This window comes from Mauremys mutica, chromosome 3 (genome assembly GCF_020497125.1).
Source record: "Mauremys mutica isolate MM-2020 ecotype Southern chromosome 3, ASM2049712v1, whole genome shotgun sequence".
Lineage (NCBI taxonomy): Eukaryota > Metazoa > Chordata > Testudines > Geoemydidae > Mauremys > Mauremys mutica.
Window position 1 is genome coordinate 141,560,961 of NC_059074.1, and position 25,810 is coordinate 141,586,770.

The 25,810-nt window shown below is 41.6% G+C and overlaps 1 protein-coding gene and 1 long non-coding RNA gene across 5 annotated transcripts in view; one reads left to right on the top strand and one right to left on the bottom strand.

Moving 5' to 3' along the window:
• SMYD3 (SET and MYND domain containing 3) overlaps positions 1-25,810 on the bottom strand; it is a 642,972-nt gene that overhangs the window by 590,663 nt on the left and 26,499 nt on the right. The gene's annotated exons all lie outside the window — the stretch shown is intronic.
• LOC123366165 lies at positions 6-15,753 on the top strand. Of its 3 annotated transcripts, none has more exons than XR_006577951.1 (5): positions 6-534; positions 12,047-12,143; positions 13,918-14,283; positions 14,962-15,012; positions 15,639-15,753. It is a non-coding gene; the product is annotated as an uncharacterized LOC123366165 (long non-coding RNA). The 3 variants fall into 3 exon arrangements; XR_006577950.1 differs by lacking the exon at positions 6-534 and adding an exon at positions 11,379-11,701; XR_006577949.1 differs by lacking the exon at positions 12,047-12,143.

A 25,810-nucleotide genomic window follows, 5' to 3' on the forward strand; every position in this document is an offset into this window, starting at 1 on the left:
GAAAATAATCATGAGTTTATTATCAAAGATAAAAATGTAAGAGATATCAAGTAAGGATAATAGAAACAGAAATGGGTACACATAAAATAAGAAGTACAACATGCTTCTTAAAGTTAAATTTAGACTCTAGCTCAGAGGTGGGCAAACTATGGCCCACGAGCCATTTTAAGCCAGCTCGCGAGCTCCCACTGAGGAGGCGGGTTGGGGGCTGCACCACACTGGTTGGCCCTGCTCCGATGCTCCCATCAGGGAGCCGGGTCGGGGGCCGCACCATGCAGCTCAGCCCCGCTTCGGCACTGCAGCCGGGGCGCCAGGCACACCACGCGACTCAGCCCCACTCTGGCGCTCCAGCTGGGACGCTGGGGCGGGGGCCGCATCATGCAGCTCAGCCCCGCTTTGGCGCTCCAGCCGGGGCGCCGGCCACACCACGCGGCTCCCGGAAGCCGCAGCCTGGCCCCACTCCAAGGGTCAGGGGCCACTCCACACCTAGGAGCCGGAGAAGGGACATGCCACCGCTTCTGGGCACCACTTGAGGTAAGTGCTGCTCAGAGCCTGCACCCCTGAGCCTCTCCCCATGCCCCAACCCCCTGCCGCAGCCCTTATTTCTCCCCCCCCCCGCTCTCCAAACCCCTCAATCCCAGTATGGAGCGCTCTCCTGCGCCCCAAACCTCTCATCCCCAGCCCCACCCCAGATCCCGCATGCCCAGCTGGAACCTGTACCCTTTCCAGCACCCCTGCCCCAGCCATGATCCCCCTCTGAACCCCTCGGTCCCAACCAGAGCACCCTCCTACACCTCAAACTCCTCATCCCCAGCCCCACCCCAGAGCCTGCATACCCATCCTGCACTCTCACCCCCTCCTGCACCCCAACCCCAATTTTGTGAGCATTCATGGCCCACCATACAATTTCTATTCCCCAATGTGGTCCTCAGGGCCATTTCCCACCTCTGATCTAGCTGCCTAAATTCTTGTCTATAGTTTCTGCTCTAAAGCAATCTCCCCATGTTACCAACCAACATGGCTGGGATCTACCTTTTCTGAATGCAAAAAGAACTATCTTCCTTGCTCTCTCAATAATGGAAAACAAGACTGAGCTGACTAATAGAATCGGAAAAGCAGCTCAGAATTTCGGGCTATTACAGATACATGCATGGAATAACAGGACTATTTAGAACAGATGTCCTGAGGTCTCTTCCAACCCTTATATTCTAGGATGTGGTGGCCGCTTCTGGGAGCCACGCGGAGCTAACGCAGGCAGGGAACCTGCCTTAGCCCTGAGCCCCTGCTGCACCGCCAACTGGACTTTTAGTGGCCCAGTCAGCAGTGCTAACCAGAGCTGCCATGGTCCCTTTTTGACCGGGCATTCCAGTCGAAAACCGGACACCTGGCAACCCTAGTTTTAAAGCCAGAACTTCTAAAGATCTCTCTGTTAAAAACCTATAATGAATTAATCTCACAACATCCCTGAGAGGAAGATAAGCACTGAAAGAGTTTTACTTAAACTCATACAAGAAGCCTTTGGCAGACTTAGCCCTGGTCTACACTATGGGGTTAGGTCCAAATTAGCCACGTTAGGTTGATTTAAAAATGACTGCGTCCACACAACCAACCCCATTCCGTCAACCTAAAGGGCTCTGAAAATCGACTTCTGTACTCCTCCCCAGCGAGGGGAGTAGCGCTAAAATCGACCTTGCTGGGGTAGTACGGATGCAAATCGACAGTATTGGCCTCCAGAAGCTATCCCAGAGTGCTCCATTGTAACCGCTCTGGACAGCACTTTGAATTCCGATGCACTAGCCAGGTACACAGGAAAAGCCCTGGGAACTTTTGAATTTTATTTCCTGTTTGGTCAGCGTGGCAAGCTCAGCAGCACAGGTGACCATGCAGACCCAGAATCCCAAAAATTTGCCAAAATCTCACAGGGTATGTTGGACAGAGGCTACACCAGGGACACACAGCAGTGTCGCGTGAAAGTTAAGGAGCTCAGACAAGCCTACCAAAAGACAAAGGAGGCAAACAGTCGCTCTGGGTCAGAGCTCCACACATGCCGCTTCTGTGAACAGCTGCATGCCATTCTAGGGGGGGACCCTATCACTATCCCACCACTGTCCATGGACACCTGCAAGTGGGGAGTCTCACGGAGGAGGATTTTGCGGATAAGGAAGAGGAGCAGGAGGAGAATGCACAGCAGGCAAGCAGTGAATCCGTTCTCCCTGGCGGCCAGGAACATTTCATCACCCTGAAGCCAATACGCTCCTAAAGCAGGATCCCCAACCCTGAAGCCGGAGAAGGCACCTCTGATGAGTGCACATTTGTAACTACAGTACAGGGTTTAAAAGCAATAGTGTTCATGGTCACCTGGTTGAAATAGGGGAATTTTTGTAAGGGAACAGTAAAAGGACCCCGTTCATGCTGGGCTGTTTGTGCTTGGCTAAAAGGGATCATCCCGGAGAAGAGACAAGCGGAGGAGTGGGGGTAGGTGTGTGCTGCACATCTACCTGAATACTGCAGTCACTCCTTTTAAATGTGAAACCCAACCCATTGCTTGCTCTGGGAAAGGGGGGCGCTGCAGTTTGAAAACATTCCCACATGTTATGGAGGTGTAAGAAGCCAACCCAATTTTATTTTCCCTTTTTATCTCCCCCTAAGGTGCAAATGTTTCTACGCTCCCCCTATCATCTCCGTCTCTGCGGTTATCGCAGATTAGAAGGCGAAAAAAAACACACTCGCAATGACATGTTTTCTGAGCTGATGCAGTCCTCCCACACTGATAGGGCACAGCTCAATGCATGAAGGCATTCAGTGGCAGAGGCCAGGAAAGAATTGAGTAAGTGCGAAGTGCGGAGGCAGGATGCGATGCTGAGGCTTATGGGGGAGCAAATGGACATGATGAAGCGTGGAGAAAGTAGGAGGAATTTTCATGATGTTTAGAAGAGGGTCAGGATGTTTGCAAGGGGGGTCTCAGTCTCAAAGCTGCCATGTGTCATTTACAGTTTCCCTTGGAACATACTCTTTATAGAAAAATACAAGGGAAATTAAGATGAATACTTGTTTAGATACATCTTGAGTCAAATACTATAAAATGAAACTTTTGAGCTCTTTATAGTCCTGTAGCTTTCTAATCAATGAACAATCACTGGTGGATCGACTTTGATATAAAAACGTTTCATACTTGGCTATTTTATAAAAAGTGTCATTATTCCAAGTTCCTACTTTGGGGTTTTCATTGCTGGAAATGAAACCATCCTATACCGTATTTTAGCATTGTACAGTTAAATTTTTATATGAAAATCTAAGAATGAAAAAAAACAGTTCCACCTGAATCCCCCCATAAGGTCTTTAAAGCAAGTATAGTGTATATATAGCAAGTAAAGTATATACTGTTTTATATACAATGTTCAACATATCAGCACTCTTTCAAATGTTTCATTAAAAATCTAATTGAGTTTGTTAGTATTGGTTTATTAAGATATGAAATAAGGAATTTCCCATAGCAGATACTGAGCTTAATTTAACAAAAATAACTGCCAATGACTTTTAAGGAGGCTCACAAGCCATTATTATATGAGCAATATACAAACTGTTGTATGACTAATAAACAAAATGCTAAAATATCTATTAGCCAGAAAGTGTCAAGATTAACTCTCTGCAATAAGAGGGGCTGCGAGCTAAGAGCCTCTATAACAGACTTGCCATTACTGAAACAGCATTTGTGCCAGGCATAGTATTGCTCCTCTTAGAGCTAATCAGCGTAATTCAACTATTGTCTCAGCCACGGAAAGTTAACATTCTTAGAGTAAGAGATACTGTACTGTACTTATTTTTTGGCAATCAGACCTAAGTAATAGTTTTAGCAGAAAATCCACAACACATTAGTGGTTCTCTGCTGGATAAACCTGAGCAATAAAATATATTTTATTGGTGTATTTCTTTCATGGCTGATGTCATGTACATCTTAACCAGTTCACTTCTCATTCACTCTTCCTGGCCAGGAAATTCAAATTAATTTATCATCTTGTGTTGAGTTTCATTCCATATTACAAGAAAAATAATTCCCACTGCTTTTCCATCTGTTGCACATCAATCTCAACCAACAAGACAGCTTTAGGATAAAAAGAGGGTAAAAATTTTCAAAAAGTGACTGAGGAGCCTAAATTCCATTTTCCAAAATGAAAAGCACTTAGGGCCCTAAGTCTCATTCAAGTTAAGGGGATTTAGGCTTCTTAGTCACTTTTGAAAATTTTATCCAATTCGCTCTCTCTAGACATGCTCACAGTTTCAGGTTTGGGGTCTGCTGCACAGTCTAGATCCAAACTTAGGGCTTGTCTACATGAACATTTAGTTTGCAGCAAGCGGGGATGTAAATCTACCCTGTACTAGCTTGCTGCACCCTTATGATCTGTATGGTTGGAAACCCATTCCCAAAGAGTAATTCTCAGTGGTTCACAGTCAAGCTGGAAGGGCATATCAAGTGGGGTCCCACAGGTATCAGTTCTGGGTCCGATTCTATTCAATATCTTCATCAATAATTTGGATAATGGCATAGAGAACACACTTAAAAAGTTTGCAAACAATACCAAGCCGGGACAGGTTACAGATGCTTTGGAGGACAGGATTAAAATACAAAATGATCTGAACAAACTGGACAAATGGTCTGAAGTAAACAGGATGAAATTCAATAAGGAAAAATGCAAAGTACTCCACTTAGGAAGGAACAATCAGCTGCACATATACAAAATGGGAAATGACTGTCTAGGAAGGAATACTGCAGAAAAGGATCTGGGGGTCATAGTGGATATCACAAGCTAAATATGAATCAGTGTGACACTGTTGCAAAAAAAACAACCAAAAAAACGCAAACATCATTCTGGGATGTATTAGCAGGAACTGATTAGGCTTCAACTGGAGTATTGCGTCCAGTTCTGGGTGTCACATTTCAGGAAAGATGTGGACAAATTGGAGAAAGTTCAGAGAAGAGCAACAAAAATGATTCAAGGTCTAGAAAACACGAGGGAAGACTGAAAAGATTGGGTTTGTTTAGTCTGGAGAAGAGAAGATTAATGGGGGACCCAATAGCTTTCAAGTACACAAAAGGTTGTTACAAGGAGGACGGACAAAAATTGTTCTCCTGGACCTCTTAGGATAGGCCAAGAAGCAATGGGCTTAAATTGCAGCAAGGGAGGTTTAGGTTGGACATTAGGAAAAACTTCGTAACCGTCAGGGTAGTTAAGCACTGGAATAAATTGCCTAGGGAGGTTGTGGAATCTCCATCATTGATGATTTTTAAGAACAGGTTAGACAAACACCTGTCAGGGATGGTCTAGATAATACTTAACCCTGCCATGAATGCAGGGGACTTGACTAGATGACTTCTCGAGGTCCCTTCTAGTCCTACGATTCTATGGACGCTGCTAGTGCACACTAACAGCTAGTGTGCTGTGATCTACCTCATTTTGAAACAGGAGATCAAAGTGCACTAGGGAACTGTTAGTTTGCAGGAGGGGGTGGAGAGGAGTGGGCAGGGAGGGCCTCATGGGAGGAGAGGAGTGAGCAGTGGGAGGGCAAAGGAGGCCTCGAGGAAGGGGGCAGAGTGGGGGCAGAAAGAGGCAGAGTGAGGGCAGGACCTTGGGGGAAGAGGCCAAGTGCAGGCAGGGCCTCGGGGGGAGGAGGCCAAGCAGGGGTAAATCGGGCGGTAGGGCCACAGTCTGGGCACCAGTGCTCCCCCCACTTCCAGGGAGCTTCAAGTGCTCTGGCCCAGCCTCCCCAAATGCAAGAGTCATGCACCGCCTATAGTTGCCACTCCATATTTACAGCTGTCTTCCCTTAGCATTCATAAATCATGATTCAGACCACAAAAAAACCCATGAGATTTAAAAATAATTAAAAAAAAATTGTTGTTGTTTTTTTCCATATGCCTTGCAGTTTGAGCCCTTAGGATTCACTTGGATCACATTTTCAAGCTTTTGTCCACAACCACAAGGGCTAGAAACTTCCATTGACAGATAAAAGTAAGCTGAGATGCTCATTAACTCATCTGACTCCAGGATCCAGGGCTTAAGGAAAAAACACCATCCCAAAGCTTGCAATGAAATTCCAAGATTTGGCAACACTGTATTTAGCTGTACCTGAGAGCCTAAAAAAATTTAAGGGGAATTCTAAAATTTTGCTGTCACAGACATGAAATTGTAACTTAGAGTGGGGAATAAGCAAGAGGAACAAACTCTTCAAAACAAAGACCCTGTATCATGAAAATGTGTTAGTAAAAATATTTTAGAAAGGAAAAACAATGAAAGAAGAAAAAGGAATAGATAGGTATAAGATACAAGCTCAATTGTTCCCAAATAGAAAGTTTAAAGCTCTTCATGCAGTTGTTCCTGCCCCTACAGAATACTGTTACGTCTCTGTAGTACAGAACAATAATCAAGAACTTTCTATGTAAATTATAAAAATTCTAAAAGAAAATGTATTTGATATAACATATTAAATGACACTGGTTGGAGAAATCTAGATTTTTCTTCTTTATATGTTTCCAATAGTGATCATCTTGAAGATGTTGTAATTTCTTTTGTTTATAATAAACAAGAAGACAACACAGTTCAAATCCATATACCAAATGAGAAGCTATATATTAGTGGAACTGAATTTTTACTGTGCTAAAAATACCAAACAGCGATTTACTTTATAGCTCTTTTAAAATACATGCACTAAATGGGTCCTTATAAAACAAAAAATTATTTCATCCCTTTTCCTTCAGTCTTCACCCTACTTTATTACTCGGGGTGTGAGAGATTTTTTTGTTTGTTTTGTTTTTTTCTTTTGGGAGTCATATTTTGATTACGAATAGAACAGGACACCTACTTCTGGAAGTAGATTCAGCTTCTGGAGACCATCCTGACACTGATACTTTGCCTGTCCAATATGAATTTTATCTGCCATCTAAAATCTTGGGACTCAATCCTGGAACCTTAACCTTTCTCCAGGCTCTGAAGTGGCATACCATTTTATCAAGCATATCTGACTAGCAATGTGAATTTTAGAGAGATCTGAACATTTAGCTTTAAATAGAAATGCTGTTGAATCTTTAACTATTATGTGATTATCATCCTGTAACAAACCCATAGGCCACAGAGCCATTTGCCTAGTTGTGTTGAGTGAGCCGCACATTGTTTCCATGCCTGGCTCTAGGCTTCCAGCTGTTCACACGCCATATTTACACAGTAAACTTTAGTTCTGTGTGTATAATGTGCAACTTATGTATAGACACACAAAAAGTATATACATAACACATGCCCATCGATCATAAATATGAGGGGAAATTAGTAATAAAAGTGAAACAAGTTACATTTCCCATATCACAAGGAATTCTTGTCTCAGGCATACAAATCACATGGCCAGTCCATCTCAACTGGTGCAGATCAAATGAGCCTTTAGCTAACCAAACCAGATTTCACCAGGACTTCTGTGTGGGAAACCCAGTCCTGTGGTACCCAACAATCATCATAGCTGTTGCAAATGGAAACAGTCAAGATTTTTAATGTGCTACTGAGAATAGGTACATGCTTTGTACCTGGAGAGCAATGTTGTGAAGACAACAGCATTATGGACTTTGCTTTTTGTCTGTAGACAGACTCCTTGTTGCTCCAGAAATGGTGATAGAGATGACTGTGTGCAGTGCTGGCTTTCTTAATTTGCTGGCTCTCTTTCTTTCATAGTCGTTTGTAGCTTCATTGTTCAACATGCTGCTGAGATAAGTAAATTGTTCGACAACTTGGAGTGTGGTACCTTCCAAGTTTGATTGACAGGTCATGGTAAGGTTGTTGAGGAGCGGGCTAGTACGTAACCTCAGTTTTCTTTCAGCTGATTGTTAGGCCAAACTGACAAGCCACCACAGCAGAGCTGTTTGTAAGATCTTTTAGTGCTGCTTGAGAGTGCGCCATCAAGGCACAATCATCAGCATAGAGCAGTTCCTGAATCAATGTCTCTATCACCTTGGTGTTTGCACGCAGACGGGAAAGATTGAAGAGCTTACCAGTGTGGAAGGGTATAAAGAGTCCATCTGAAAACCCACAAAAGAGCTTCCTCCAGCGTTGCAGCAAAGAATAGACCAAAAAGGCTAAGAAAGAGCACACATCCTTGCTTCACCCTCTTCATGACTGGAAACGGGTCTGCTAGAGTGCTATCAATGCTCACTATTCCAGCCATTTGTTCATGGAATTGTTGAATGATGTTAATAAATTTGTCTGGACAACCAAATTCAGTGAGTAGGTCTATATATAAATATATACTCCATCATCCATCCTCCCCTCTCCAACCCAAAAAAATAAATAATCCACCAAATTTTAAAAAACTAATATGAAGAATGATTTATAGTCCACATAAATTATAACTCAATATAAAGCATGATGGAGATCAGGTCTGAGATGTAGGCAGGAGCTGAGAAATTCAGAGTTTTAAAAAGAAGGACAAGAAGTTGCTAGGGTCATCTGGGACTCTCTAATTTAATCAATTCCCTGTCATTGCCAAGGCTTCGAGCATTGGTGCTCCTCAGTCCCTCCTGTTCTCTACCTGTGACACACAACAATTTAGCCTCCTGAGGGATGTAATACTTTGATTTAATTCTGGTTGCTGGTGTCAGTATAGAGGTGGCTGGGTGGTAGTTAATGGCCTGGGACATACAGGAGGTCAGATTGGATGATCTGGTGGTCCCTTCCGGCGTTGAATTCTCTGACATTAAAACTTGATGCACAGCACAATGAAGAGCAAGTGAAGTGATTCCAAGAAGTAGCGCGAGAAGGACAAAATTATTTGTGAGAAAGATCATCAGGGCAGCAGTTTATTGGATGGACTGGAGAGGGTGAGCTTGGCACCATAAAGACCTGGGTGCAAGGGTATTCCAGTAGTTGAAGCAGCAGGGGATTGAAGTGTGGACAACTGATCTGGTACAGAAGGAAAGGGGTATATTTCATAGTTATGATATGGAGGAAGAACTTAGTCACAGCCTGGATGTGTGTGGAAAAGGAGGAGGAATTTAAGATGAGCCCTAGATTTCGAGGATGGTGCTATCTAGCATAATAGAAATATGAAGTAGGGTTTGGGAAGAAACATTTTTGACTCGTTTGGGGCCATGCTGAGCTTGAAAGTGACAAAGTAGTTTGAGATGCTGGATGGACAGTAGGGGATATGAGAATGGAGGGCAGGAACTAGGTCCAGAGCAGAGAAATAGGTTTGAAAATAGTCTGTATAACTCCCTGTGTTAAGCCCCAGAGGTAATTTTTTTCTGCAAGAGCTAGGTAGGCTCAAGAGCCAACCTGTAGAAAAACAAACAAGTTTTTGGTAGGATTTTTAAGGAGGGAAAAAGGGTTGCTCTACAGAAAACTGAGTCCTGACGATTGCTCCATTTGGAAGCAGAGAAGCTCAAGCTTGTGGGGAGGGGGGTGCTAATCCAGCCCAGGGTCAAAAGTCTGATGTATTTCTAAATTATCGGAGAGAACAGAAAATCCTCTCTACTGAATGCTGAACATGCAGAGGCCTAGAAAAATCTCTGCTCTTTTACATTCACTGAACTAATATCCTGCCCATCCATCTGGAATAGTAATTCTGTGCCAAATTAATTATTACTCTTCAAAGCCCATCTCAAGATCCTTCTCTTCCCTCTTATTCCTACTAACCCTACATCTAAAATAACAAAATCAAACCCTACTCCCTGAGCCTCACAATTTCCACTACTATATCATTCTCCCTGAAACTTAGCCATTCTTTCACTCTTCATTTCTCCCTACACTATCTACAGCCACTATCTGTGTAGTATTGTAGCACAAATATTAGGTACATGTAGCTAAGCTAATACGAAGGGCTTTTTGGTTACAAAGGTTTTGAATGGGGAATTCATATTCCATTTTCTGTATATCCTCAGCACCACTGCACAGAATATGCATCTTTTTCTTTCTCAAGGACCGTACTTAACCAAGACCTTCTCAAAGTGACCCTCTCCCACATTCATAAGACTCACCTCTTCAACAAAGAGCTTCCTCACTTTGTCAAACAGAGGATCCTTTCAGAGCATATGTACACATTCATATTAGTATTTGAACTAAACATTATTCCCTTGAATTTAAAAAGGGGTTGCAGTTAGAGGGAAATATGGTACTCTTTCCACCCATCCTCCCACCCATCCTCATTGTTTAGCTGTTTTCCTTCTTCAGGTCTTACACCCCTAGACGATGCCCTGTCCTGGTTACATGCAGTTCCTATTTTCAGCTTCTCCTACTTTATCCTTGAATGCTGGCAGCAAGACTATGCACTTGGTTAGCGTACAAAGGTCCCATATCCTGCATGGTTCCACAAGCAACCCTTCACCTTCCCCTAGCCCCATGCTCAATAAGTATTTCCTCTGTATAGACTACGGGATAGGGTACTCTGAAATATAAAGGCCAGATTGAGTACTTACTTAAATTAATTTATCCTTTAGCTTCATCCAAACACCAACTATCAAACTAGTAACAGAATGAACTCCGAGTTGGATGAGGGTACTAATCAAGATAATAAATATGAGAGCTAAATATTCTATGAACGGAGGATTATAGTTTTAGTCAGTATAGGAATTATGCTCAACTGATTGTTCCATTTGGCTTTCCTTCTACATTCTTCAGGGAACCCCTGAGTAAGATTTAAAAAATTATCTCTAGTCTATAAACAGAATGGTCTGTTTGCTGTAGAGAAGCACAATGCAAAGTATGATTATAGGCATTACGCACAGCCCTTGAAATCAGATCAATTAGTAACAATTTGGTTTGTCTACATTTCCTAAAACTTCTTGAACAGAAAAAACTAAGTTAGAATAACACTCAGGGTCTAACTTAAAATCATCATAAGTAAGGAAAATTCAGAGCACTGTTGAACCAAGAAATTATGTGAATATTAAACATTTCTCTTTATCTTATTGTAGAATATGAGAAAGTTTCTGTACAGTATTCCACCTGGCATGAAGCTAGTGGTAGTAAATCCACTGGGGATATAAAACAACCTAAAATAGACAGAAACTGGACTGGAGTCATGTAGGGCTAAATCCTGTCCCCCTGCATGAAGCTTGGGTAGCCAGGAATGACACAGGCTAGAGAGGAGAAGGAATTCTACTGCAAGCCTCGTATCAAGAGCAGAGCAGCTCTGCACCTTTGGCTGCAGTCTTGCTGTTGCAGCAGTCCTACCTCTCTTGCAACCTCCACTCCAAAGGGGCAACAGCGTGGCTGAATCCATCTGCCTACCTAATCTTGTCTAAATTAGTGATTTTTACCTCCTATTATGTCTCTTTGTACTCTTCTTTTTCAAAGCTAAATAATCCTGGACTGTTTAATCTCATATTTTGTCTTGCACAGCTTCTGTCTCTTCTTTGAGCCATCAAAAACAAGTGGGAAGTCAGTCCAACCTTAATGCTCTTGCACTATTTCAAGTAACAGAACCTCTTATCAAAAGATGGATCCCAACAAACAAGAGTCTTTCTGCTCAATATGGATTAATTTAGGCAGAAAGCTAGAAGCCATTCATTGAATACTGATATCCATAAAAAGAGATATAACCATCCTGGCAGATGATATTGTCACAATGAATACTGCCGAAACAGTACTTAAAACTTTGAAATCCTTTGGAGGATTAAAGCTGCTGCTTCAACTGCTTTTGAAACAACTCTTATGAGTGAAAATACCAGGTAATTTCACAATTAAAACTCTCCTACCTTGACTGTTGCAACTTCTGCCTCTTGGGACACTCATATCCTCCTCCTCCAGTCCATGTAAAGTGTGTATTTTCCTCCCGTTATCCTCACCATGTCACCCACTCCTTGAATCCCTCCATTATCTCCCACTTTTTCTCTTCATTAAATTCAGTTTTTTAGCCCTACCCTTTAAGGCCCTTCACAATTCAGTCCCTTCCAACTATCTGCTCTTCTCTCTTATTGAGTCATCCTCCCACTCCTTCTGCTTTGCCAGTGATGCCACAATCAACCTACTATTTGTGTGGTTTCTCTCATAAGTGTCTCCACATTTTCTTTCAGGTTTCCCTGACACATGAAGTGCCCTCTGTGAACCGGTTTGTAAAACCACTACTCTCTCCTCTCCTTTGAATCCCTCCTCAAGACCTACTGCAAAACGGTACATGGCTGGGTAGGGTGCTAGGGCAGATTTAAGAGTTTATTTTATGAGATAAATATCAACAATGATTAAGAACAATTTAACATCCTGCCTTAAACTTGACTACAAACATTTCAGGACAGAAATTACCTGTTCAATCATACAGCACATAACACAAAGGGGCCCCAGACTGATTAAGGCCTTTGGGTGTAATCACAATACAAATAATAAATGACAAATTAGAATAATTTCCCATGTCAAGAGAGCAAACATTATTATCACCCCATTTTAAAATGATTTATGAATTTTCTAATACAGTATAAAACTTCCGGTGACTGGTATAAAATGAAACTCTCCTCCTTTCTCAGGCGAAAACTAAAGCTAATTTTGTCCCTGTATATTACATTGATTAAAATTTGAATAAATGCTAAGTACTTACTTATCCCTCATAGCACTGATTTTAATTTTGCATTTGCAAAATAATAAACAACACATGAAGAAAAATGAAGACTGAAAATCGTAGATTTCCAATCTTATTTTGGAGGCGGTATTTTTACTACATGCAGAGAATTGTTTTTTGGTGCTGTGATCATGTGGGAATTTTCTGTAATATTTTTATTAATCCTATGTGTGCCTTAGTTTCCCCTATATCTTGCATGACTACCCAGTGGAGAAAAAGAACTAAGTTTGCCCTTTGGGCAGGCTAAGAGACTGGGGGGGAGGGGGTGTCTCTCGCCTAGTTATTTGAGTCTAATTGGGTCATTACAAAGGACTGGCCAAGGCCAACCCCATATCAATGGAAAATCCCAGAAGACAATACAAAACCCATTCACCAGGACATTGCCACCTAGAAACCAACAATCTAGAGGGAGATGGATTTCCCCACCTCTCACCAGCAGGGATGAACAAAGACTCCTATCTTGAGAACAAAGGATTAGAAGGTTTGAGGTAGGGGGATAAAGAGTTGGCTTCTGGACAGAGTCTGGGCTCTCTCAACTCGAAATTGACTAAAGGAGCACACAAAAAGAGAGACAGAGCCTGAACATGGGGTTCACGACAGCTTGGTCGGGGCTTTTGGCTACCCAGAACGGACTATGCTTTAACCTTCATTTGTCTATGCTAACCTACAAACTTTCAGATTTTGTGTGCCAAGTGACTAATAAATGGTTACCTTGTTTGAGAAAGCTGCCTGTGTCACTGTAAACACTCACTGGGACCATTGCACCCTGAATGGTCACAGTACAAGCTTCCTACAGGAATCTGGCTTGGCTGGATTTCCTGTAGGGAGGCACAAATTGAGACAGGGATCACTGGGGGAGACAGCCTAGTATTGGAGGACTTGGACAGACCTCTGTGGAACTGTGTGGGTACTTGGGGCCCAGCACACTGGAGGGGTCACTCCCAGGAGACGGGTTACAGTCTGGAGAATAGACCTATAAAAGTTTTACTACATATCAAGGAAATGTAAGATCAGTTACTGTGTTCAGATATATAGTTTTTGTGACAAACACAGCTTAAATCCAGCCTCAGAAGCACATATTACTGTTATTCATTGTGAAAATATTTATTGCAAAATAATAGCACTGTTCCAGTAGCTCACAGTCTAGGGTCCATATAAATAATGGGAATTGTGACCATGAAGCTACCAGGACAAGATTTGACCCTTAGTGTCCTTTAAATGTGGCTGTGGTCATGTTTTTACTACCCCTCACTTTTCGTAAATGATGGACATGGTGAATAAATGGCCAGTCCTGGGAAATGTATGAATGTGTTTTTTCTTCCTTTTCCCACCCAGGAATCCCTGCCCCTCTCCCAGGGTGCACTCTGACATCATCATCAGGGGGCTGAGGTAGCAGAAGCTGCATGAAGAGGCTACAGCAGCCTTGAGATCACCAGACAGAGGAGGAGAAGAATAAAGGAGGCTTTGTGCCATCCCATCCCCAGAGAAACTGCAGCAGTATTGAGGAAGGTTGAGGAGAAATACAACCCTCCAAACACACACACACACCCCTCCCTCCAAAGTTGGAGGGAGGGATGGAGAAGCAGCACCCAAGTCACTTCCTCGCTCCCACTCCCCAAGAACAGGAGCATGCTGAGAGTCAGGAGAGAAATGCCCACTGGGAAGAACTCTCCTCTTAACAGGAACCTGGGCAGCCTGGAGGTAGGTCAGGAAAGAGACATCTTCCAAAAAGGTGGGCAAGGTGGCTGATGGGGGGCAAGTGCAGGATAGCTCAACAGGGGTTACTGTGGACCCAGCCCTGGGCACTCCTCTTCCCACTGCGTTGATCTGCCAAGGGAGAAAGGGAGGCGAGATGGGCCTGCAATCATGTCTTCTCCCCCAAAACAGGAAATTCACCCTTGCCAGACAGGAGGGAGAAGTCATGAGTGACAGAGGAGACTCACAAGCTCCATCTCCTCTCTCCTGCCTTGCAATGGAAGGGCCACTAGGAAGGAATCTCTGTATAGATCTGCCCTGCTGGAAGCAGATGTTTCTTCCTACATATCCCAGGCTACCCAGCTTCCTCCTGGAGGCTATTTCTCACATTCCCTCAAAGGGAATTGGAGCAGTTTGAGGGGAAGAAACTCGGTTGCTCCTCTTTCACCTTCTCTCACTTTCCTTAAGACTGCTGTATCTTCTACTGCCCCAGCAAGGAAACATGACAAGAAAATCAGTACCTTTGTGCAAACCTACCACTCCTTTAGCTTCCTGAAACTTGCTCAGCTATAGATGGAAGCATCTTTTGTTATTCTACATGAAAAGACAGACCACGAGAAAGATTTTGACACAGCTACAGTGAGTTTGGATTTGGGATAGTTTACATGGGTCATTTTCTTGCAGATAATCTTCTGTTATTTGCCTGGTTGAAGCATGTGAAAACAGAGACAAGAGGTAAAACCATTGTCATTCCATTCTTAAATATGAAATTAAAAATGCAAAAAGTAGTTATGGCTTGTTCTCAGGATAACCCACTTTGGCAAGCGTAAAGAACACAATTGTTCGAAGTATCACACTGCTCTTTGCAATGTTATCACACTCATCAAAAACACCTGGTTTCTATTCTAATATTTCATATTTATTAAGTTAAATATATTGAAAGCTATTATTCTTTGGAATCTGGACTATTATGGAAATAATAGGCATAAAATTCAGTATCAGTCTTCTCAAGTATCTTGTTTAAGGTGTTATCCACCAGCAAATTCAAATATGGAAGATCATCAAGTCATCTTATCCAGCTTTAGGTTCACTTACATGACAGGTTTTAGAATTACTTTTATGAACAAATGTATAAAAATAACAAGCTCTACTGCTCTTCCAATTATTAAGAGCTCTATACAAATAACACTCCACAGGAGAAAGCTTTCTGGTACATTTTATATAAATAGTTTTAAATGGCAAATGTATATTGTTTAATAACTAGATATTAACCTGTAATATTTAAAGTTCTTCTGATGGGTAAGAGTGAAGAATTGGTAGGCCAAGATTACCTTACCAAGTATTCATTTTTTGCATTTCAGTATTCTCATGGAACAAAATACAGACAGCATCTAGCGCAACAAAGGAACAACTTTTCCAGAACTTTAAGGATATCATGTTTTCAGAAAATACCTCAGCATTAACTAACACCAAAAGATCCTTCTCTGAGATTAAACTGTCTGAAAAACTAGGGTGTGGATTCCACTGTTTCATGCATGATGGACAATCTCTCATATGTGTCAGACTTTTTTTGTTTGTTTGTTTAATCTGATTTTGAGAAAGTGTACTTGTACGTTATCTTAAATCTCTGGTCCACCAACAGAGATGCCTAAAATTAAAGATGCCTAAAAGCAAAACACAGAACAATGGAAGTGACTTATTTATGCCATATGGAGCATTTTCTTTGGTCCTAAGAAAGCGCTATATTATAAGAGACTAAAAGCAGCTAAGAGTCTTGTGGCACCTTATAGACTAACAGACGTTTTGGAGCATGAGCTTTCGTGGGTGAATACCCTTGGGTATTCACCCACGAAAGCTCATGCTCCAAAACGTCTGTTAGTCTATAAGGTGCCACAAGACTCTTAGCTGCTTTTACAGATCCAGACTAACACGGCTACCCCTCTGATATAAGAGACTAGTAACTTTTCAGCAAGTCCTAAGATAACACTGCTCTACAGCCAAAATGCTTCTGAAATAAATGTAGTCTAACTTTACTAATTCTGGGTCACTGAGAACGAAAATGATGCTTACAATTGTTGATTGGCTCTAGTTTTCAAGATATGCTATTGGGTCAGTATGTACGACCCTTGACTTGGGAATAGCGGAGGATAAGTGAGTTATAAAGGGAAGGGATCTCAATTTAAACCAGAAATGACTAAAATACATCTTTGACTGGATCTATGAATAAATCTATGACTGGGTTTGGACAGTACTTGCTTTTTAGGCAAAACAATGAATGATGCAATTTGAAGCTGGTATTGCGTCATACATGATATGAATTGCATCATGTTATTCCTAGAAGTCATGGATGATGCAATCATAACGAAGCTTACATCACTCACTCTGCTGAACAAATTGCCCTATATCAACTCTAGAAATCATACAGTGTCGTGCTCTCTTATTTGTCAGTGTTTGATTTTGCAAAGGGACACATTTCTGTTTAGCCAATGTGAGCAGAGATGCCTCGTACTTGTGTGAAAAGTGCAGATAACTTCTGCTATGTTTGTGGTGAAGTGACTTTTGCATCACAAAAGCGCAGTATAACCACTATGGTTAAGAAAGCCTATCACCTTTATTTTGGCTGCAAAATTGGAGATCAGGACAAGAGGTGGGCCCCACACAGATGCTGCAACACTTGTGCAACAAATCTTCGCCAGTGGTTGAACAGGAAAAGGAAATCTATGCCTTTTGCAGTGCCAATGATTTGGAGAGAGCCAACAGATCATACCAGCAATTGTTACTTCTGCATGGTGCCTCCAGTTGGGAAAGGTGTGTCAAAGAAGAAAAAGTGGACTGTGCATTATCCAAACATTCCATCAGCTATACGCCCAGTCCCCACGGAGAAGGACTGCCGGTTCCTGATGCACCAGAATCATTCTCACTTGAGTCAGATGAGGAAGAGGAAGAGGATGAAACTTCTGGTCCTGAACCATCAGTGTCACAGGACCCACATTTTCTCCCATCCTCCTCCTCTGAACACAAGGTGAACTGAATGACCTTGTCAGGGATTTGGAACTACCCAAGAGTAAGGCAGAGCTGTTGGGCTCCAGACTACAGCAGTGGAATCTCCTGGCAGGTGATGTTAGGGTTTCCATGTTCCGTGACCGTCAAAAGGATCTTGTCCTATTCTTCTTCATGGAAGGTGATCTTGTAGCCTGCAACAACATCGATGGTGTGATGGCAGCCCTCAACATCGTTCACGATCCAGATGAGTGGAGACTGTTCATTGATTCATTGAAGACGAGTCTTAAAGCTGTTTTACTGCATAATGGCAATGTTTTGCCATCAATTCCAGTTGGTCATGCAGTCCATATGAAGGAAACCTATGACAACATGAAACAACTTTTGAGGTGCATAAACTATGACCAACATCAGTGGCAGCTTTGTGGCGATTTGAAGGTTGTTGCTCTCTTGCTTGGTCTGCAGACTGGATACACAAAGTACTGCTGTTTTCTCTGCGAATGGGATAGTCGTGCAAGAGATTCCCACTACATCAGGAAAGATTGGTCACTCCGACAGTCATTGGAGCCTGGGAGGAAAAGTGTTCAGCATCCACCACTTGTTGAATCAAGGAAGATTTTGTTACCACCCTTACACATCAAGCTGGGTCTGATGAAGAACTTTGTCAAGGCCATTGACAAAACACAAGCAGCTTTCAAGTACCTCCGTGGAAAATTTCCAAGGTTAAGTGAAGCTAAGATAAAGGAAGGTGTCTTTGTTGGTCCTCAGATTCGTGAACTTCTTCGAGATGATGCATTTGACCATGCACTGCGTGGCAAGGAAAAGACGGCATGGAAAGCCTTCCAGTTAGTGGCAATAAATTTTCTCGGAAACAACAAGGCAGACAACTACAGGTTGTTGGTGGAAAACCTCCTCAAGGCATACAAAAGCCTTGGTTGCAACATGTCACTAAAGATATATTTTTTGCACTCTCATCTAGATTTTTTTCCACCGAACTGCGGAGCAGTGAGCGACGAGCACGGCGAGTGATTTCACCAGGACATTGCAACAATGGAGAAACGCTATCAGGGCAAATGGAGCCCATCAATGCTTGCAGACTATTGCTGGACAGTGACAAGAGATGCTCCATTTAATGAATACAAGAGACAAGCCAAGAAGCGCCGAGTAGACACTGAATAGGACTAAACTATGTACATAATAGTTTTTTGCCTTTTGTTTCACAATAAATTTTAGTTATATAACCCTTTTGCTGATTTTTAAAGTGTTACATAAACAGGACAGGTGAAATATTATCATGTAAAGCAACCATAAACACATGAAAAGACCTAGGTTTACAATTTATGATTAAAACTCTACTATCTACACAATATACATAGACATAAAATGTAAAAACTTAAATATCTTAGAAACAGTAGCCAATCAGTTGTTTTAATTGTCATATTTGAATTCAGCACATCAAAATACATAATAAATACCACATTTTATCTCTGAAGCAGACGACTTCTCAAAAATTGTAGACCAATGTAATGGTTCTTGGAGAAGTGGATGGCAGTCTTACATGTTTAAACAAATTATATGAAAACGATCCTGGGAAAACTAAAAAGTTACTCATTTGGATACACCTGTAAGGGACACAAGAATAGGATCCTGGTAAAGGAGAAGAAGAAGTAGGACATGCTATACAGAGAAACTCAAAGTACCATTCTTTCCAGATCTAAGCCTTGCCACTCAAAGACTTCAACTAGATCTAGTAGCCAGCCAGAGGATTTTTATAAATACAAGGTACTACTACTGCAATAACATACACCAAACTCAATAAATCAGAGTCACAAAATGTTTTTTTGGATAAGGAGCCACTCCCCAATTATTGGACACAATAAGGTAAGTAAGTCTGCAGCAGCTAAGAGAATGAGAAGTTAGAGGACTACTGACTATATTCTAATTTAATTTGCTTTTAATAACTTCTCTATTCCAGGATGAGAGATTTTAACAGAGCTTTCCCATCTAACCAAAATACAACAATGAGGTCACTTTGAGATCTGTTAAATACATTTTTTTACAATTAGTTTAGGCAATGCAAGGTTGTCATATGGATTTTACAGTATAATCTAAAAGACACACCAAGGATAGGACCAGTATACAGTAGGATCTCCCCCACTGTGAATTTCCCAGGCATGGAGGTAAATCCAGTGGCTGCAGTGCCAAGGTAGTCAGCTCCTTTCCTATCCCCAACACCTGTAGCCCTCAATGTAGGGGCCACGGCTGGAGCGTGCTGCACTCTGGCTAGCCCCAAATGGTGCTGCACTAATCTACACCAGGATCATAGCCAGGGAACAACTGGCCCAGGATCTGGGAGCACAGGTACCTCCCTTGCAACTCCCCTTCTCAGATGCACTTAGCACGACCATATTTTGCTATCTGGTCAGAATTTATGCATTTATCTGATGATAAAGGATGCTCTTAATACAAACAGCCTGTACTTAATTCACATTGTTGGATTTTTTTAGAATCCACAACGCAGTGTTCATTTGACTAATTGTCTACAAATAGCCACTAACTTACTTGTTATTTTTGTCCCTTTTATTTGATTTCCATATACTGAATGTTCTCAGTTAATAACTACAGAAATGTACAGAATTTAAATTGTTTAAAATGTATATGTCTTAATTATTTTATGAATATATTATATGCGCATAATATATTCCAAAATGTTCATGATCCTTAAGTATTTTCCCCTTTTTGGGAGATAGATAGTATATAATTTGGAAATAGGTGTAAATTACCTTTTTTGTTACTATGATGTCTTAGGCCTAAATTCAGGGAAGCACATGCTTAAGTCCTACTGAAGTCATGTGCTTAAGTGCTTTCTTAAATTGTGTCATTATACTGAACAGTAAAGCATGTCATAATATACTGTGTCAACAGAAAAATACTGTATAAATGGCATAGCTGTGCTCCATCTCTCTCTGTCACTCCATCTCAGATTTGCTAAGCTCGGCTTTAGATCTGAAAATCAAATTATGCTCCCGTATGCTCAGGCACCAAGAGTAAGGCATCTGCAAGACATATTCAGCCCACTCTTATACCCATGCAAACCCGCAGTATAAAGGAATGCAGTATCTGGCCCCGCATTTGGAACTTCACTTACCACATTCATTAGGGGAGGACCTTGACTCAACAGTGTCTCCCCCAGCCTTGTGGCCTATGTCACCTCACCACATTTACACAGAGTAGAGACAGAGGTTTCACAACTGCGCTGAGTTCCTGGGGCAGCCAGAGTGTCAATCGTAAATTATTGCTGTTTTAGCGTGATTAGAGTCCTGTAACCCACACTGAAACCTGTTAAATCCTTGTTATGCAAGAGTATGTGTGTGCAGGGCTGATGAGAGTGGGGGAAGCCGGTACAAATTACCAGGGCCCAGCAGTCCGGAAGTGGGCCCCAGGCCTGGCTTCCCCAGCCCTGTTTAGCCAGTCTGCCCTTGCTGCGGGGGCCTGAAAAAAAAATTTCACCGGGGCCCAAACCTGCTCTCGGCGGCCCAGTGTGTGTGTGTGGGGGGGGTACTATCACGTCCCTCCCCAGTGTATAATTAATTAAGTTGAAACCTGCAGCGTAAGCCCATCCCATGTTGTCTATCATTCATTCTCCTGCATGTTGTGGTCAAGTCAGTCGATATTGTTCAAGGCAAAATTAAAACCAGTCCTCCTCTCCTAGCTATGTTGGCTCTGCAGTGCCTCCAGAGTAAAAAGCATGCTGACGTGACTCTGAATGCACACAGGAAGAAAATCTGAGAATGAAGATGCATTTTTACACCCACTTTTCGCAGTAGAAACACACGTTTGGAAGTCCATGAAGTTTTAATCATTTGATCACTAAACAATACTAAAACCAGGAAGATTAATCCATGTGTGCAATTAAGTTTTCTGTTATGCTATTTTCCTCAAATCTTGAGTCTGTACTCAGAACATATGAGGAATGATGCTCATTCAAAAAAATTAGTAGGTATATCTAGAGTTGTCTACAGGATACTTTTGTCCGTTCAACTTTATAACTACAAATTCCAATCAACAACAAGAGTAAATAAAAGGAAAGTTTAAAAAGATGTTTACAACAGATAAAGGAAAATAACAATGAATAGGACAGAAAAAGGTCAATTTATTTTCCTGTATACTTAAGAGGTTAGGGCATGCCAATGTTTTCTGATGTACGATCCTACCGTTTAAGAAAAACATTCCATAATTTCATATAATTCTATCCAGAAGAATTCACTAACTCATGTCAATCCAATGGTAAAGGTTACTTTGTTATGCTAATAAAATTATAATCACAAAATATGCTGAACCAAAATTTGCAAATTTTTTCTTTGAAATAAAGAAAGAAAATAATGCATTGTGAGATTTACTATTTGACTGAACAGATGCTCTATTGGAGGCAGTGTGGTCTAGTGATCAGAGAAGGGGTCTAAAGTTTTATATTGATTCTCTCTGTGGACTTGGGCAACTCACATACTGACATGCATATATAATCTAGAAATTTAAAAAAAATTCAAGCAAAGTGGAATCATAGAATATCAGAGTTGGAAGGGACCTCAGAAGGTCATCTAACCCAACCCCTGCTCAAAGCAGGACCAATTCCCAGAAAGATTTTTGTCCTGGATCCCTAAATGGCCCCCCTCAAGGACTGAACTCACAACCCAGGGTTTAGCAGGCCAAGACTCAAATCACTGTGCTATCCCTCCCCCCAAAAGAATCTGTACATTTCTCTGTTCTTTACAATGTCTCTATTCTGGATGGCAATGCGGTGAATAAGATCTATTAGCACTTACTTATCGTTCCCCTTTCCTTGTGGCTTAATGCATCCCAATCCCTCTTCAGCAGAAGAGGAGTGCCACCTTGAGTGATCACTCTTGTGCACTGCAGTAATCTCTGCCATGCCAGCAGTATCAAGGAATTTCATACACAAGAATACTCCACATAAAAGACAAATCTGAATTATCTTCCCTCTTAAGCAAGAACAAAAACATGGAGTGACATTAAGAAGGTGAGATTCCCATCATACCAGACCAAATTTAAATGCAGATCTGGAATGCTTAACCTTTACAAGCTGGGATAACTGTCAAGGTAGTTCAACTGATCTCACACCTTGAACTGTGTATCTTTAAATTCAATGCTTTTCTGTTGTAGCTGCATACTCATGACTTGTTAATAAACAATACATGCACATCCCAGTTTCCCTCTTTTTGTTCTCTCATTTCTCTCCCCAATCTTGAGGAACCATCTCCTTTCAGACTAAGGCTTTGGCTACACTTGCATTTCAAAGCGCTGCTGCGGCAGCGCTGCCGCGGCAGCGCTTTGAAGCGCTAAGTGTAATCAAAGCACCAGCGCTGGGAGAAAACTCTCCCAGCGCTGTCCGTACTCCACTTCCCTGTGGGGAATAACGGACAGCGCTGGGGCTTTGACTACACTGGCGCTTTGTAGCGCCGCAATTTGCAGCGCTGCAGAGGGTGTGTTTTCACACCCTGCTGCAGCGCTGCAAATTTGTAAGTGTAGCCAAGCCCTATATTTACTTTGGTGTTTGAGACACAATCTACTCCATGCTGGTAGTCAAGTATCAGGGGGGTAGCCATGTTAGTCTGTATTCACAAAAACAAACAGATTTATTTGGGCATAAGCTTTCATGGGTAAAAAAATCTCACTTGCTGAGATGCATGGAGTGAAAGTTACAGATGCAGGCATTATATAATGACACATGAAGAGAAGGAAGTTACCTCACAAGTGGAGAACCGGTGTTGACAGGGCCAATTTGATCAGGGTGGATGTAATCCACTCCCAATAAAAAGATGAGGAGGTGTCAATTCCAGTAGAGGCAAAGCTGCTTTTGTAATGAGCCAGCCACTCCCAGTCCCTATTCAAGCCCAAGTTAATGGTGTTAAATTGGCAAATGAAATTTAGTGCTGCTGTTTCTCTTTGAAGTCTGTTTCTGAAGTTTTTTTGTTCAAGTATAGCTACTTTTAAATCTGTTATAGAATGTCCAGGAAGACTGAAGTGCTCTCCTACTGGCTTTTGTATGTTACCATTCCTGATGTCCAATTTGTGTCCATTTATTCTTTTGCGTAGGGACTGTCCAGTTTGGCCAATGTACATAGCAGAGGGGCATTGCTGGCACATGATGGCATATATCACATTAGTAGATGTGCAGGTGAATGAGCCCCTGATGGTGTGGCTGATGTGGTTGGGTCCTCTGATGGTGTCACTAGAGTAGATATGGCGACAGAGTAGGCAATGAGGTTTGCTACTGGGATTAGTTCCTGGGTTAGTGTTTCTGTCATGTGGTGTGTAGTTGCTGGTGAGTATTTGCTTCAGGTTGGGGGGTTGTCTGTAAGCAAGGACTGGCCTGCCTCCCAAAGTCACATAAGTGATGGTCACATAAACACCACCCTGTAGCGGAAACCTACTGACCGCCATACTTACCTACATACCTCCAGCTTCCATCCAGGACACATCACACGATCCACTGTCTACAGCCAAGCCCTAAGATACAACCAAATTTGCACCAATCCCTCAGACAGAGACAAACACCTACAGGATCTTTATCAAGCATTCTTAAAACTACAATACCAACAAAGCGAGATGGATATCCAGTAATCACGAACTATAGAACAGGCCCAACAAGGAAAACAACAGAACACCACTGGCGATCACGTACAGCCCCCAGCTAAAACCTCTCCAGCACATCATCAAGGACCTACCACAGAGGTCGGCAACCTTTCAGAAGCGGTGTGCCGAGTCTTCATTTATTCACTCTAATGTTTTGCGTGCCAATAATACATTTTAACATTTTTAGAAGGTCTCTTTCTACAAGTCTATAATATATAACTAAACTATTGCTGTATGTAAAGTAAATAAGGTTTTTAAAATGTTTAAGAAGCTTCTTTTAAAATTAAAATAAAATGAAGAGCCCCCCCGGACCGGTGACCAGGACCCAGGCAGCGTGAGTGCCACTGAAAAATCAACTCACGTGCCGCCTTCGGCACGTGTGCCATAGGTTGCCTACCCCTGATCTACAACCTATCCTGGAAAACGATCCCTCACTTTCACAGACCTTGGGAGGCAGGCTAGTCCTCGCTTACTGACAGCCCCCCAACCTGAAGGAAATACTCACCACAAGTCAGCAGCAAAGCCAAGATTAGACACCATACTGCCTCTCACTGTGAGATCTAGAAGTGAAAGGTTCTTTATTCCACAACCAATCCTCTGAACCCTCCAGTGCCTCCCACACAAATCAAAGGCCCGATCCTACTATACTTACACAAGTAGTAATATGGAAGTCAGCAGAACCATTTTCAGGACTAAGGGCTGCAGGATTAGGCCTCAAATTCTGATTTTTACATCTAACAATCCTGGATATCTAATCAGTTTGTCAAAATGCTTCAACAATTTCAAAAGAAATACCAAATATTTTTATTTGTGTTCCTGTACTGCCACCTAATGGATAAAAGTTGCAAGAAGGCAAAGTAAGCTACTGAATTTGTCTATTTATAACCCTAGAGAAAAGCAATAGTTTATTTGATAAATGCAAAATGCCTTGCCTTACACACACACTATACTGGATAGTTTGTTGCTGTTTATAAATATAACCCCAAATCCACAAAACACATTTCTATTCTATATCCTACCAAAGTAGGCATGTCTGTTTTTAAACTATGTATACAACCTTTATTTCTACAACCCTGAAACAAAGAACTAAAACACTGTACTTATATAATATACATATGCACACAGTATTATAATATATTAAGTACTGAAGTTATCCTAAAGCTAAATTAATAATATTTAGCAACTCAAAAAAGGTCTGGAAGACAATTTTAATGAATAATCTCACTCGGGGCGGGGGAGGAAAATAGGATTATTAGGCAGGGCCTAATTTCTGCAAGATTTCTGAATTTTAGGGAAAAAAGAACATTTAGTTTCATTATGGGGTCAAATCAGTAATAACTCAACCATATAACAGCATTATGTCTCCATTATGCCTTCAATTGCTTTAACTGGATGAAAACCATAAGAAAACAAGAACATTTTTTAAAATAAACTAGTTAGCAAAATGAGAGGGTCTTTGTTTATAAACTATATCTCATTCTACTTCATTATGAAATTCATCCTTAAACCAAAAGATTTCCCAATTGAAGCAAGAACTAAATACTACCAATCCTGAATGTTCCAAAGCTTAGAGTAATTGCCAACCCAAAGCATTAAAAAATTTTGAGCCAGGTTTCAAAGATGATGAGGTTATCTAAAAATAATGCGATTTGCAAAATAAATAAAATAATAATAATGAATTAAATTATTTTCTAGTTTCTGAACCCTTAGGGTGCACACCTGGGTCACATTTTCAATCTCTCTCTGCAACCATGGAGGCTAGAAATATTTTTTAAATGAAACCTGAAATTCTCAGGTAACCACATCAATATAAGAACTGGTGCTATAAGAAAAACCCCAAATATCAGAAGATTTGTGATAAAAGATCATAACAGTTAGC